A 12667-nucleotide genomic window follows, 5' to 3' on the forward strand; every position below is an offset into this window, starting at 1 on the left:
ATGTACTCTTTTCACCAAACAGGCATTGTTGTTATCTGCCATGACTTCATTTAACCTAAACAATGATCTTAATGCACACCAGGTTGTGTTTGTGCCTAAACTGAACCAAACCTGATAACTACAGTGACATATTTGAAATGAACACCAGACAGACCCCTCCCCACTAATCTCTACTGTATATATATTTTTAACTTACAAAATTTGCAACATGTTTCATTTCCAAACTGCAACTGTTTCATTAATTCACCTCCAACAGAAATACTTACTTATTTTCAGTCACAATATGTCCTTACATTGTTTCCTAAACCTGGCAACAACTTTTACACAGCATCTGGATACTTTCAGTTAGTAATTTGTATTTCACCTCATACCTGATTCATCTCATTTAAAAATCTACCACATTAATTCTTTAAACTCTACTTTGAAGTATAAAAATGAGATTTGTATGAGTTTATATGGTATGTTTCCATACTTCCACACAGTAAGTAACATCTGGAAGTATACATGAAATTTAATTTAAGACCACAGATTAGTAAACATAGATGTAAACCACGCAGGTGTAAAAACACTTTAAAAATCAGCTTTGCAAATGCATTCATGTTTGTTAGAGCTTGAGGATACACACAGAGAGTTTTGGTGAGTAACACTCAATGGAAAAATGATTGTTGTTTGTTTACAAGAAAACACCACAGGGACATTTAACTACATCAAATTAAAAAGAAAACACCTGATGAAAACAGGGCCAGATTAACCTGCTAGGGAGCCCTGGAGCAAAAATGAACTGTGGGCCCCTGTTGAACATATACACACTACCCCAAAGCCTTTGTCCCAGAAGGCCACAGCTATGTCGACACTGGAAACTCCCAAGAAAAACAACACAATATGTTGTAATATCTGTCTGCCAAATACACTATATAGTGACAGATGCTATCTAGCTGTTGTAATAATTACTTGAAATTAATCAAATTACCACAAAGTAAAAATGACGACATCTACATATGCAAAACATTCTTGTTTTTGCAATTATTCCAAAAGACAAAATTCCTACAAAGCTATTTAACTTGATAATGAACATGAATATACCACTAATGTTCATGTTTACATGCAGAGGGTTTGCTGCAGTGCCAACACAAGATCTCCACTGGCAGTGAAATAAACCAGCGAGGTGAAAAACATTAGTGAAACTGCCTGATATTTATAAGTAATATTAATATGACTGATGTTTCAAATGTATAGTTACAGTCACATCTAGTACCTAGGTTTACTGTAACTAGTGTTTTTGGTGCATCCAACCGTGTTGTCACCGTCAGTCCATACCTGCATGTCAGGATAATAACCGATCCGCTCCGTCCCCATCGTGGAGAAAGCGCACTCTGTTTTTCCAGCCTGCCTTGAACAGTTCTCCACTCCCCTCTGTCTGCCTGCCTCTTCCATGTGTCATTTAGCCTGCATAGAGGTGCGTTACACCACCAGCCTGTCATGCATCTCTACGCCAAAATCTATCCAAACTGTTGGCTAGTTGATTTGTTTACAACACACAGAGGCATCTGTAAACAGGCCAGAGGCCGTGTTGCAAACTGCAGTAAAAACTGCAATGGAGACACATTTCTGAGTGGTCTGTATTAATGTCAAAAGAATGCTTCTAAAACCTGAATAGTATTGGCATATCCCACATGTCTTAATCTGAAAATGCTACATTCAGAATAAGGCCTAATTCAGATTATAAAAATAAAATATCCTGTTTACGTGGCCCGTATCAAATTCAGTATATTGTCATATTTGGAATAATAGTGGAATATTAGTGTGCAAGTAAATGTAATCAGTGACAGAGATCACCTAGGGCCTTTGGGATTCCTAAGACTATGAGTTCCAAGGAGAGGTTTCATACAGGAAATGTCACGTTTATTACTTTAAAGGTTGCATTCAAGACTATTGCAGGTAATGTCTTTTTATTGGTTTACACTTCTAAAAAGAACATAAAAGATCTCCAGCATATTTCAGCAAAGCATGTCTCACTCCAGCCTCCCTCAGCTGTATGTGTGCACACTTGCTCACACACACACACACACACACACACACACACACACACACACGCAGGCTTCTATTTCATTGTGGCCACCCAACTTGTAAAAAAGAAATGTTTGTTAACCAACCTCCCAAACCTAACCTGACCCACAAACAACAATTTATTTTATTACCAACCATGTGTACTTTCGGGGAGCTGTGGCCAGGGAAAAACACACTGTGACACAACACACTGTGGCCGGGGAGCAACACACTGTGGCCGGGGAGCAACACACTGTGGCACAACACGCTGTGGCTGGGGAGCAACACACTGCAGTTTTGTTGTGTGTTTATAACAACAGATAAAACAAAAGGGGTAAGCTATGCTCTGCTATCACTCTGGAGCTTGTTTTCTACTCCTTTGTGAGGAAATAATGTTTAGCTGTGCGTGTGCTTGAGGGTGAAATGTGTCGTGGTCATTGGAGGTAGCTAGCAGTCTCAGATTCTACTCATTATTGTTGTAGTGTTTTTGTGCCATTATGCTGGTCGTTTGTTGACATTAATGTGAAAAATGCAGGGCAATTGGGAGTGTGAAAAAAGGTCACATCCTGTGGATTTTCAGTGAAAATCCATCCCAGGTCCTTCATATTGAAATCAGTCTACAGGCAGCGGAGAAAGTTGAGGAAGGTCTCAAATCATTAATACATAAAAAATCTTACATAGAGAAGCCTTGTTTAGCACTCAATTCACATGATTATACCTAACAAAGACAGCAAGACACAGTTGAAAGCTCAAAAAAGCTAAAAAAAAAAATGCACATCAAAATTTGTATAGAAATTAAAGACAAAAAAAGAGTCCTTTGTGTGTCTATTTGTGTGTTTGTTGGTGTGTACTTGTACTCCCGTCAGTCTACCATCCATGTCAGCAGAGGCAGGACAAAGTGAGTGAAGCCTCCTCAAATGCTGAGTGTGTGTTTCTGGGTTGGGGGGGATAGATAGATAGGATCCTTTTTGTCGGAGAACAGAAGGGGCGAGGAGGTGAGCAGAGAAGAAAAGACAGGAGGGGCTGTGCTTTAATAAATCCCCAGCAGTCTCATTGCTACAACATTGCAGTGGTCTGGCATTGTCGCCATAACTCAGCCAGCAGGGCTGATGGGATCCTGCTCTGAATGGCCCAGATAGCCTTCACTGGCCCAGCATGGCATGCAGTGGCAGAGCAGTCTGAGATAAATCACCAGGGGCCGGCTGACTTCCATTGTGGCTGTAATGAAGCACAATCTGGGCTATGGCAACTTAGAGGTCCCATAATTCAGGATAAACTCAACATTTCGTCCTTGTTGATCAAAGATGTTAAATCACAGTGCGCTCCGGTAGCCTACTGGTAAAGGCACATGCCATATAATCCACACCCAGCAGCAGACCTTTGTTGCATGACATCCCCCATCTCTCTTTACCTTCATTTCCTGTCATATCTACAAAGCCCCAATAATAAAGGCAAACGAAAAAAAAGATGTTAAATCAAGATATTGACCAACATTTGGTACAAATATTAATATTCCCAATCTTACTGACTTTGATGATCTCCTTTTTCTGTAGCTCCACCAAGAGGTTGAGGTGTTGTTCAGAGTAACACATCTCAACAACTGTTAAATGGATTTCCATGAAAATTTCGAAGAAAATACACACTTGAGTGATTTTTCCTCTAGCTCCACCTGCAGGTCAAATTCTTCATTATGTGTATATGCGATACATGTCAACATCTACATTATGGATTGGCATGAATTGGAAACAGAATGGGAGCAAATGTTCAGATGTATGACTTGACTGATTGAATGTGTGACCAGATGTTCCCTCTAGCTCCACCATGAGGTTGACTTATAAATCTTTAACTGAAATATCTTGGCAATTACTGGATGGATTGCTGTGAAATTTGGTGTACAAATTTGTGTTCCCCAGAGTATCTTCTGACTGTTCATATAGTGCAATCATAAATTCTCATTTTAATTTTGTCCAATACTTACAAATGCATGTGTCATCGAGGCAGAGCCCTGTAGAGTCATAGAGTCAAGTCATGTCACCTTTGGTATTTCACTGTGTGTGGAATGAAGAGCAGGGATTGGACATCAGATTTGAGGAACACATGAACCCAGTATTCCATGCGATTACATTCATACCATGAACTCTCCCTAACCCTACCGTTTTTATCACTTAAGTGTTCAGTGTGTTTCAAACAAACAAAGGCAAAGTATAGTGTTCATACTTTTTCCATGAATGTCCAAGAAAAGTGTCTGAGTGAGGCTAAGAGAAGAGAGCTTGAACACTAGTTGCTGCTGTTGAAATGGTCATTATTGTCAGATTAGTTGTATTGTTAGTTTTGGAAATATCCAAAAAATGTTCTGATAAGGGAATCAGATGCTGTTAGCCGTAACCAATATTTTAAAAACTTCTCTGAACATGAAACATCAGTGTTGTTTTCCAGTAGTAGATGTAGGGGTCAGTGTTTTTAGGCCTATATGTTTTATCTCATGTAAAATAAATGACATGTTTACATTATAGTACTGAGCATTTTCCAAACTGTACTTCAGTGTTGTTGAATGTTTTCCTACCTACCAGTCAATGCCTACCATTCATTAAAAAAACCAAAAACAATATGCAGAACCTTTAAACTTGTGTGAATTAAGCAATCCTTGAAGCTAACATTATTACAATAGGCCTACATCACATTTACGTATAAAGCAACTTACAATAACATGCATATGAATAGGAAAAGCTAGAGATCAACTAAAGTTTATATTCAAAAACTGCAAAAAGTTATTTTTTAAGAAATGAGATATTACAAAGTGTTCATACACATCATTAATATCATGGAGTAATGAAGCTGTCAGTGCAGATTTATTTAAAACATCCCAATTGCATTACCATTCAATGATAATCTTACACTGACAGCAACACAATCCGATGAATCATGTCTCTAGTCTATTAAGTTAATTTCTGTTGCATAGTGAAACAAATATGATTCCTTACTGTTTATATGTATATGTTAGGAGATATTTGAAGTATACATGATTTGCATTACATTAGTTAAAGCATGTAAAAAAACACCAGTGTGAACGTTAGGTAAGCTACATGTACTTGAAACACATCATAAATAACATTGTTTGTTCCCTGAGCTGCAGTGATGCAAGAAGAGAACTAGGGAGGGATTTTATGTCTGTAGTCAGTGGGGTTCTTGCAGAAAGCAGACCAAGTGTCTGAAATGTATTTTGTCAGGGGCTGCTGAGTAAAAAATAGTGAAAGCTTGAAGCTCATGAAGCTGATCTGTTTCCAGCAGAACGTTGACACAGTATGTAAATTATGATTTGTAGAATTGTCCAATATGAACAGAATTCCTACAGGGCTGATATAAAGTGTGTTTGGTGTCATGCAGCAATATTAAGGTTAATAGAGGGCCTGCACGATGTTGGAATGGTGCAAATAGTTAGATTCATAAAACGGACTACTTGCACGATTGTGAAAATGTAACATCAACTTGTGCATACATTAAATGTAGAGAAACATCTCATCTCAAGCCAGTTTGGCCTTGCTAGTGTCAAAATGTATGTAATAAAAGCCTGACTAAAAATAGAGATGCTCTTTAGTGCTTTGACTAATGCTTTGGAATGTGCTTCCAGTCACTAACATAGACAGTCAGCGGGGAAGTATGAGTCTCATTGCATTTCAAGGGCACTATAGAGCATCAGTGAAGCACAGAGTGTTAGAACTGAGCCGCTGAGTTGTGTCAGTGTCACAGAATGAGAACCATTCACAAGAGTGATGTGAACACAGCCGGGGCCTGCCGACCAATACAAAAAAGGGAGAAAGAGAACATTTCTTACTTCTCAATCAAACACCTGCTCTCCTTCCTCTTTTCGGCTCCAGATTGTCGTTCATTGATAGAGTATAATCAGGAGGTCAAGTTGCTAATTTTCCAAGCACACCTTTTGGTGCCCATTCAGTGCCGGGGAAGAAAATTACTGGGTAGTCTCTTCCTAATAGCTTACCATTGGGCTGCAAAGAGGAGGGCAAGAGATAAAGACAAGAGAGAGGAAGAGGATGATTGCCCAGCTGAGTGACGCTGGCGTCCGGTGGCATGAATATGTTCGGCTGGCTCGGCTCCATCGCTGATTGTGAGGGCAGATGTTGCTGTGGGCCCTCAGGCGTGGCCCTGACGTTGGTGGCAGCAGGTTTGCCGTGGCTGCTGCCCAACCAGCTGCCATCTGAAGTGTCACTCCACATCTGCGACGAGGGATAGGAGTCAAACTGGGCTTGACCAGAAGGGCCGAGGGCACGCTTCACGCCATGTGTGGCAACAAAAGGCCCAGCGGTCTGCAGTCATGGTGGAGGCTGCCAGTGCTTTTCAGGAGGATGAGGACGGTGGGCGGACTGAGGGGGAGCTGACAGAGACAAATGGCTGAGCAGAGCGTCGGTCACAGGATGCAGCTGCTGCGCATCAATCGCTTCCTCCTCACAATTAGAATGACTGCCGGCTTCCACGTCGAGGAGCAGGAACGGAAACTCAAGTTTCCATTTGGCTTATTGAAGGGTGTGAATACAAGTGTTTAACTTAAAGAGAGCCAGTGATTGAGAAGACTTATTTTCATCTAAAACTTTCAGAACTACTCTTGAGTACTGCATCTTAGAATGCCTGATTTCTTTATGCTGCTATAAACCATTACAAAGTTTTCAATAAAAGATGGGAGATTGACTTATAGCATACATCTATCTTTTTACAACCTGAGTCTTTTTAGCTTAGACCATCATTTTTATTAGTCATGGTAACATTGTACATGCAAAGTTAATTGCTGAGATATAGGAATGTGCTTGAAAACCCACTATACTTCATGTTCATATTGGATCAATCTGCAGCGAGAAATGAATGTCGTATTCTAACATTTAGTGCAAGTGTTATGAACTATAAAGATGTGGATGTGGTGGTGGATGGATGTAGGGAACCTAATTTAAATGTGGGAGATGAGAACCACTCTACCTTATCCATATTAATTTGCCACAATCTTATTCTAATGTACAACTACTCCAACTTAAGAGTAGTTGTAGTTATAAACACATTGGCACTGAATGTCAAATAACCCTACCATAGGACGTAATATGGGGTTTTGTCATATCGTCTGATACCGACATCTTTGTCAGAAGAAACGGATGGACTTCACCAGCATTCAGACAGGTGGTAAAAAAGACAACAGTTAAGTAAAAATTACCATAACAACTTTATTTAAAGGTAAAACTGAAAGTACATCAAGTGCACTACTTGGTGTACTTTGCACTAGAGCCAGACCTAAATATCAGTTAGCCGATACTATCAGTTGATATTGGCATATCACTGATATATCAGTATTGGCATTGTGTTGTCCGATATATTTTTTGAGTTATGTAGGCAGCATTTTATATGCATTTCATCCTTTTTCGTAATTGAAGTTTAATATATATGTACATATGTTTTTTGTTGTGTTTTATTATTTATAGGAATTTATAATAATTTAATTCCCAGTGAAGTTTACTGTTTCAGTGCACTAATGTCGTGTTTGATAACCACATTGAAAAAAATTTGCATTTTATGTATGTAGAATTTTTTAATTCCCTACTATTGGTATCGGTATCTGCACCAAAAATCCACTATCGGTCAGGTACTACTTTGTACGTTACCACCAATGATGACTATAATAGTCCCTCAAGGATCAAGTTGAAGCAGGAAAGCAGTTTGTAAACTGTGATGGATGTTCACAACTGACAGCTTGGGAAATAATCTTACCATTCAACTTGGTTTTCTCTTCTAATTATGTTTGTCATACTAGGAGGGTTTGTTTAAATCCTTTCACATCTTCTGACTACTGTTTTGAAGTTAATTGCCATATATATTTAGTGATGCTAATGTTCCAAGATTTCAACAATTTACTTACAACTACGTTTATAGCAATGAACAAATCTATATCAGTAAAACCCATGTTGTCACAAACCAAAATTAATCAGGGTAGAGTAGAACAACCCTGTTTCTGCCAAATGGAATTCAGCAACAGGAAGACAGGATATGAAACTTAAAAGTCTAATAAAAAAACGTAGAAAAAGGTGAACTGAACATCATGTCTTTAGCGTCCCTTGTTCCTTTGGCATTTCTTGCTACAACTCCAAGACCAGCTTGATGGTAAAAATCTATGTGCTCAGTGCAGTTTACTGATGTCAATCTATGGGATTTCTCAGGACTACCAAGTACAAAAAGCCATTTCTCACCACCATTTCAGTCTGTGGAAAACTTTTTGTCATTGGCTGGAAGACGGCATAAATGTTATTTTTATCAGAGGTGACGATGATGACCTTTCTCCAGTCTTTTCTCTCACATACCAATGTATTTGCAGTCTTCTCTAGAAGCTTCTTTTTTTCTTTTCTTTTTTATACAGACCACCAGTTTCCTTGATTGAGGCAGTGCTTTATTTTTATCAGGAGGAGATTATCAGTTAAAGGAGACATCTTTTATCTTTAGGGCTCGGGGGGAACAGAACTTAGAAACAAAGAATGCTGCGTAGATGATCTTTAGTGTTTGACCTAGTATCCTTAATCTAATTTTTCTGCTAGATCTTGATGTCTCCGAGGTCACTGCAAAGTCACTCGTTTGAAGTGAGTTTTACAACATGACTTAATTGATTAGGGCGGCCTGTAGGACTTCCTTTTTCTTGGCAGAGGGAATTTAATTGGAAGACACAGACATGATTACGTGAAGTGCTGATTAAATGAGAAGACCAAAACCATGTAGCCTGTCTCTGTTTTACTTCCTAACATCCGATCATAATCAGGGGCTCTGATGATAAAAGCAATTACATTACCTCAACAAGCAGAGGACAACAATTTAACCAATGCAGGAAAAGAATAATTAGACTCAATTGTCTATTTCAAGGCTACATTTGGATAGTCACATCTGGATCCACCCTTGGCCAAAAACACAATGTGAGTAAAAAAGAGCAGAATAATGCAGAATATCAGTCTACAACTTTCCAAGCCAGTACTGGATGCTTGCCCTCAGTGTGTCTCGCCAGTTTTTTTTGTGTTTTTTAGACACATTTCTCATGACAGAGGTTAATTTGCACTGACCCATCCCTCTCCAGCTGAGAACTCCTCTTTTGTCTCTCAGAGAATTGGAAGTTTTACACAAGCTATGAGCTCAATTCTATTCTCTTTCAATAAAAAGAGTGCTGCAAATATTGTTTCAGTTCGAAAAAAAGGCCACTAGTCCTCTCAGAACAGTGATAAAAATGAGACACAATGTTCTAAATGTAGTTCAGGGTTTTACAACACTGCATGTGTTAAGGCAGGTGATGTGACTGCATGTCTGACCAAAATCCTGCACAACTTTAGCTGTCTTTTACTGACAGCTGGTGGTGCAAAACAGTATTGCAGCATTTTTATACTAGAAAACAGCAACTGTCATCTAATATTCTATGCTTCTCCTATATGGTTCACCTATAAAACAGTACATCTTAATGAGCCCATGTTTAACCTGGTGGTGTACAGATATTTTAAGCTATAATTCTACCTGGCTGCAGATTTTCAACGTGTTAATTTAATTAAACACATGAATTCAATATGCAACATGTCAGTGCTAGATTTTTATCCGGAGCCTCAAGTTCAACAGAATGACTTCATCATGTCAGCTGATATTTGCTGTAACACTGCATGATCCCAAACACATTTTCAATCACTTTAGAGCAAAATCAGCTTTTGAGCCCCTAGAGTGTTAGGGCCCAGACCAGTTACCTGCTGAACTGGGTTGCTAATCCAGATTTGAGTCAGGTGACTGTGGAATTAGAGCTCTGCACAGACTTAAAACAGAGACCCAGACCCGGCCTTACTTCAGTGTACTACACAACTAGATAGAACCTGAATGATTATGTAGAATTTGAGACCCAACGCTATATTATTTTTTTCTTCAAGGACAAAGTTATATTACCTTGGCAAAGCTTTCCTCACACATAAAAAAACCTCATCAGATAATATAACATGCAGAATATGGCATGATGGCAGCCCACCAGCTCAAAACATACAGCAGTATAACTTCTTAGCTGAAGGTTTAGTGGTAATACACACACAGCAATCAGCATATAACACTACAGCACCTCAACATAATACATTATTTGTCTTACTGGTTAATATATTAACTTCGTCTTTTTTTTAAATTTTATTTAAATTAGATTAATGTGCCTGATAAACTTTTTTTTTTCCAACTGAAGTTGCCAACAGTCTAACCTGTTGAAATCTCTGTCGACTCAGTTGAGTTCCAAACTTCATCTGGCATCAATGTAGCCCAGCTATCCCATAAAAATAATCAGGGCAGGACCCTGAGTTCTTTAACTGAAATAAAATAATATACAATAAATAATAGTTAGGTGATGTAATCTGTTCTCTGTTACCTTTTAAGCTTTTTTTAGGTGTCTTGAGTATTTTAATCACTGCAAATTAAAATATATGCACTGTAATAATCCTTTAAGCAGTTACTGTAAAGCCAAGTCTCACTGAGTTTGACCTGGATTCAAACACCTTTAATGAATGAAATAACCAAAAATCACACTGGAATCAGTGGTAAGAATAGAATAGTAAACTCAATTTTACTAAAAATAGATCAAAACAAATAAAATGCAGTCTTTTCAAAATAAAATATAATTCAGTCTCTTTAAACCACTTGCTAATCTCTTAAACTCACATACTGTATAATCTGCAATACTACTCTAAAATTGGATAAATACAATACTCAAATGACATCCAGTTATCCCTTTTTTAAAATAAAATAAAATACCAGTGGGCCCACACACTCTCTCACTCTCTCTCTCTCTCACTCACACACACACAAACACACACACACACACACACACACACACACACACACACACACACACACACAAAGTCACAAACCGGCAATTAGTTCACTAATTCCCCCTTATTGCAGGCCTGATATAAAACTCTCTGGCTGCTTCACTCAAAAGAGCAACAAATAAAATCTGGTACCTTTAATCAACAGTGAAGTCAGTTTGGCTGTATGAAGCAGTCAGCAATCAGGGTACTCTTGAGTTTGAGGGTCTCTCCTCCTCCTCCTCCTTCTTCTTTGGAAAAGATGAATTACAGCCTTATTAGTAAGCTGATTTAGCTTCTGTGGCTAAAGTTCATTCACTTGGCTACTGATGCGATGCTAACCACACACCTGCTAACAACACACCTGTGATAGCTGCTAAAGGGTTAATAATAGGAGAGAAACTGTTCAACACACTTCAGGTAGAAATGTTCTCAGCTCTTCACAGAAGATATGCACAATAATGTTCTGGCACAAACTGCCCCCAAAACACCAACTACAAACTTTTTACAGACTTTTTTACACGTTGTGTGACTCAGCCAGTCAAGCGACATACATCCACACATCACTTCCTTTTCCTTCAAAATAAAATAAACATTTACTCAACATACTTACATACCCACAACACTTTTTAATCTTTCATGAAACAACATTTTTAACCTTACTTATGATAGGCAAGGCAAGGCAAGGCAAGGCAGCTTTATTTATATAGCACATTTCATACACAATGGCAACTCAATGTGCTTTACATAAAACAGAAAAACATGTAATTTCAGAAATATTAAAACATTTTTTAAAACAATTCCTGACCTCAGTTTTGTCCTGATTTAATTGAAGGAAATTTTGGTTCATCCAATTTGTTACTTGCTCTAAACAGTGACACAATGACTGTATTGGACTGTAGTCATCTGGGGACAGTGCCAGGTATATCTGTGTGTCATCTGCATAACTGTGATAGTCTACATTAGAGTTCTGCAGAATTTGACCCAAGGGCAGCATATATAGACTGAACAGAAGGGGTCCAAGAACTGACCCCTGAGGAACTCCACAAGTCATAGCCACTCGATCAGATTCATAACTTTCAATGGTCACAAAATAACTCCGCTCTTCCAAGTAGGACCTGAACCAGTCTAGGACTGTTCCGCTGAGTCCTGCCCAAGTTTCCAACCTGTTCAACAGTATACTGTGATCCACATTGTCAAACGCAGCACTGAGATCCAACAGGACCAGAACTGACACCTTGCCTGAGTCAGTGTTCAACCTTATGTCATTTAAGTATCCTTTTATAAAACTTTTTATAAACTGACTTTTTAACCTTATTTAGGATACTTTTAATGTTTTAAACTGGGTTTTAACTGGGTTACATTACCATCAGCATAAAACAGTGTGCTGGGAGCTCCATGGAATAGGTTTCTATTACTGAGCAGCTGCATGCAAGCCTTACATCACGTGGAGTAATATAAAGCACTCTGCCACTGGACTCTGGAGCGGTGGAAACATGTTCTGTGGATGGACGAGTCATGTTTCTCTGTCTGACGGTCTGATGGATGAGTCTGGGTTGGGCGGAGGCCAGGAGAACATTACCTGCTTGACTGCAGTGTGCCAACTTTAGCCCACCCAATCTTTTTATCCCTCCTAACTTGATTTTATGCTGATTTTCAGGAATACAGGAACTATGTTTTTTCTCTCTCAGGAACCTGTCTCAAGTAATGTGTCTGTGTTTGTTTATACTGTGTGTCTATGTGTTGTTTTTATTGTGCTGAGTCATGCCGAAGAG

The sequence above is a fragment of the Scomber japonicus genome, chromosome 15, assembly GCF_027409825.1.
Source record: "Scomber japonicus isolate fScoJap1 chromosome 15, fScoJap1.pri, whole genome shotgun sequence".
NCBI classification, from domain to species: Eukaryota; Metazoa; Chordata; class Actinopteri; order Scombriformes; family Scombridae; genus Scomber; species Scomber japonicus.